The sequence below is a fragment of the Cebus imitator genome, unplaced genomic scaffold (assembly GCF_001604975.1).
Source record: "Cebus imitator isolate Cc_AM_T3 unplaced genomic scaffold, Cebus_imitator-1.0 Scaffold544, whole genome shotgun sequence".
NCBI lineage: Eukaryota > Metazoa > Chordata > Mammalia > Primates > Cebidae > Cebus > Cebus imitator.
In genome coordinates this window covers 295,418-299,976 of record NW_016107859.1, presented here as the reverse complement: position 1 = coordinate 299,976, position 4,559 = coordinate 295,418, and positions in this window count along the sequence as shown.

Here is a 4,559-nt window from a genome sequence, read left to right as displayed (position 1 = left end):
CATCACACAACTGAAAACTCACCAGCATTCCAAGAGTGCAGAAATCACCACCAGCATCAGCACCACCATCAGCTGCTGCCAAGACCCAAGCATCAGATGTTGGAATTATCTGACAAGGGTTCCAAGGTAGCTGCCATTAAAAAGGCTTCGGCAATGACAGGTTCTCTTGAAATAAATGAAACACTGGGAAATCTCAGCCCTTTCCTCACAGCTCCAGGGCTGGCAGCCACTGCTGTGGTTCCCGGTCACACCTGAAAACCCTCAGTGACTCCATTTAGGGGCGGGCGCCTTTGCCTGTCACACCTGAAAATCCTCAGTGACTCCATTTAGGGGCGGGCGCCTTTGCCTGTCACACCTGAAAGCCCTCAGCGACTCCGTTTAGGGGCGAGTGCCTTTGCCTGTGTCACCACTCTTCATAGGAACGTGTCCCCGTTCACGTGGCCCCAGTGGTTTCTGCCCCCCATCTGCAGCAAGTGAGTGACTGAAGGGCTCTGCAGGGCTAGCAAACATTCCCCTGGGGACACAGAGAAGATGCTTTAGATCATACATTCCTGGAAAATGCCTTGAAATCCTCTTTCAACACCTTTTCCTCCCGGTCCTTCTGTCCCAGCCCTTGATCAGGTTATTCACTCGTCAGCCATGTCTTGTTGGCTGCCGTTTTCCATCTCGTGTCTGAACTATAAAATCACACCCTACATCACGTCTTAAGACTGGAGGGAGATCCAGCTCCCACTGCCGCACCTGGTCAGCCTCCCAGCATGGGGCTCAACACAGTTTAGGGCGGAAGTGGAAAGAACATGCTGTACCTTCCAGTTCTTTTTCCAGAATCTAAAGGCAACTGAATGATACCATCGTCTGGCCCAGAGCCTTCAGTTACCCCTACCACTCTTAGGGAAAGCACTAGGGAATCCCGAAGACCCCCACAGTGCCATCTCCCACCACTGCTCCTCCTGCCAACCGCCACCCTGCCCTCCCTGACCCACCCTGGTCTTCCTCTCATGCACATCTCTCAAGGTGCAGCAGGCGCTGCCTCTGGGGACTCGCCCAACCCTGTCCCCTCTGCCCCCCTCTCACAGGCCACCCCCCCGCCCACACACTCATCCCATCTGCCTTCATCAATGTTCAATTACTAGTTCACCGGCTGCCCACAGACCTCTGACTCCACATCGTGGGTGTTTCTTCCCCTTCTCATCTCATGTCCCAAAAGCATTCAACAAACACTCAGGGAACAGTCTCCACTGCTTTTCATGACCCCTCCCTAATGACATCACCAGATTCCTCCTAGACCCACTGCCAAAGCCCCTGTATTTCTTTATTAATTTTTTTTTTTTTTTGAGGCAGAGTCTTCCTTTGTCACCCAGGCTGGAGTGCAGTAGCATGATCTCGGCTCACTGCAACCTCCACCTCCCAAGTGAAGCGATTCTCCTGCCTCAGCCTCCTAAGTAGCTGGGACTACAGGCATGCACCCCCGCACCTGGCTAATTTTTGTATTTTTAGTAGAAACGGGGTTTCACCATGTTGGCCAGGCTAGTCTCGAACTTCTGACCTCAGGTGATCTGCCCACCTCAGCCTCCCAAAGTGTTGGAATTACACACGTGAGCCACCGCGCCCGGCCTAGCCCCTGTATTTCTGACATGTACTTTTTGGTGTTTGGGTCCAGGGAAATAATCACTTAGGAAGAGACAACTGACAATGTCTTCTAAACTTTTCTTTTTCTCTCCAGAGACTGTGTTGCTGGATGTCATTGTCAAGGTGGCAGAAGGAATTTGTTAAACTTCAAAGGAACGCCTGTTTGTCATTTAAAACAGGAAGATGGCACCTCCTGTGTGGGAGGAGTGAGGTTTGATCCTGCAGAACATAAACTTAGCTGACATTTTTGAGAGCTTCTTGTGCTCCGCTCTGTCCTGGAGACTGTCTCGGCAGGCACTGCTGTTAGTCACCGGGGTTTGGCTAAGGTGGCTGGCCTGCTGGAGGTCAGTCAGCAGAGGGCAGAGCTGAAATTGAAGGTGAGGTCGTTTTTGTGAGGCCGCCGTCTTTAATCATTGTGCTAGAGACAGCACAGAGAGTGCAGAGGGAACAGAATCGCAAAGCCTGGGTGCCTTAGAGAGGTTATCGGAGCCAGGACCTAGCACGCTTGTTCTGGCTGTAATGCCTTAACTCAGCTCTAAAATACCCCACAGGAAGCTTGGACTGCAAGGCTCTGGGGATGTTCATTCTCAGCCCCGGCCCTTCCCATGCCTCGAGGAAAAGCAGTTTTAGGGACCACTAGTGTCCCAGGAATCATGGTGTTAAAGAGTTAACCTTTCAAAGCAAGATGGTTTTAGCCAAAAATTTTCATAGGGACAGAGGACGGCATACACCAGTGACAGACTCAATACTCTCAATCAAGACAGCCGGAGGGTCTACATCCCCTTCCACCGCAGACCCCGAAACACAGGCCACCAATCTCCAATCCCTGCCATTTCCAAGGAAGAAAGGACAAAGTGAGCTGGGGTTAAGGAAAGCACAGGGCGTTGAGTTCCTAGTTCCAGTTCAAACAGCTATTTGTGTGAGGCTGGGCAAGTCACTGGGGTGGGCCTCAGCCCCCTCATCTGATTTTACCTGAGGCGCCACCAACTCTGGGAAGTCCTCCATGATTGTCCAAGGCTGGATCCCTCCCTGTGTGGCCCTTATCTATTTATCTACCTAATTCCCTTTCTAAGAATGAGCTCCTTCCAGCTAAAAGACGCTTTTTCACGACTGCACCCCCCGTGTCTGGCGGAGGGGCCCGCACCTGACAGATGCCTGTCTTAGTGGCTGGGGCTGCCACATGGAGCACCACAGCCTGGGGCGCTTGGACACAGAACTGCATTTCCTCACTGTTCTGGAGGCTGCACGTCCCAGATCGAGGTGGGCAGGGCTGGTTTCTCCTGCGGCCTCTCTCTTTGGCTTGCAGATGGCTGTTTTCTCCCTGTGCCCCAGACGGCCACCCCCTGACTGTGTGTGCATCCTAACCTCATCTTCTTATATGGACACCAGTCAGAATGGCTTAAGGTTCACCATCATGGCCTCATTTTAACTCCATTAGCTCTTTACAGGCCCTATCTCCAAATAACATGACAGGCTGAGGTGCGGGGGTTAGGGTAAATTTGAAGACTCTTAATTCAGACCACAACAGGGTCTCACATGTTTTGGGTAAATGTACTGAATCTCAGCCTGCAGTCCAGTGGGGTCACATCGATGTGAAATCTGAATTTCAGCTGTGGCTTGGCCTCAGCCAGTTGGCTTTGGCTCGCCTCTGCCAGTTATTTCCAGGAGTCTGGAAGAATCTCAGGAGAGCTCAGGGAACCTGGGAGCAAACACCTACTGCTGGCCCCCACCACTGCCGCTCCTGCTCCTCCTGACAGCAGGGTCCCTGTCTCCCCCAGTCACAGACACTCAAATGAGCCCCTATCCCTGTGGCCAACACCCTGCCTCCTGAGCCCAAGACTCTTTGGCGGAGGCCCCAGTACATACCAAGACCATTTTCAAAATGACTCCTTCATAATTTCTCTTTACGGCCAGACACCAAAGTCCCCCAGACCTGACTCTGGAACAAATATTCTTATATTTTCTACTTGAATTAACCTTTAAAAAAGAAATGTTTGGAACCTGATGCCATAGATGAGCTCTGAGCTTCTGTATGTTTGGAAATTCTGATTCTAATTGAATAGCATGAACTTGTCTTTTCCACAAAGGATTTGAGGCACTGTTTTTTTTTTTTTTTTAAAGACTAAGCATACACCCCTCTCCAGATAGCACCCCGGGCTTGGCAATGAGGATGCTGGCGGGGGTTTCATGTGGTCACCCAGGAGCCAGAGAACCAACAAGGTTGACCAAGGAACAGGGGGCATGCTGAAGTATGGCCGGGACTACAGAATATTGTAATTCCAAGTGGATGGTAATTTCTTGAGCATGAGGATGTTTGAAAAATACAACGGAAGTTGATATTGTACTGTAGTGCCTGCTTATCCACACGGGAGATGTTCCAAGACCCACAGTGGCTGCTTGAAACCTTGGGTAGTAGTGAACCCTATATAGGTTTTCTCCTGCACATACACACCTATGATAAGTTTAATTTATAAAGTAGGCACAGTAAGAGATTAATAGCAGTAACTAATAATAAAATAGGACAATCGTAACCATATACTGTAATGAAAGTTATGGGAACGTGGTCTCTGTCACAAAACACCTTATCATCCTTACCTATTTTCTCACTGTGGTTGACCACAGACAACTGCAATCACAGAGCAGCACCACAGGCTGGGCGTGGTGGCTCACGCCTGTAATCCCAGCACTTTTGGAGGCCGAGCTGGGAGGATCATTTGAGGTCAGGAGTTCCACAACAGCCTGGCCAAACCCCATCTCTACTAAAAATACAAAAATTAGTTGGGTGTGGTGGTTCGCACCTGTAATCCCAGCTACCCGGGAGGGTGAGGCAGGAGAAACACTTGAACCCAGGAGACGGAGGTTGCAGTGAGCCAAGATCATGCCACTGCACTCTAGCCTGGGCAACAGAGCGAGACTCTGTCTCAAAAAAA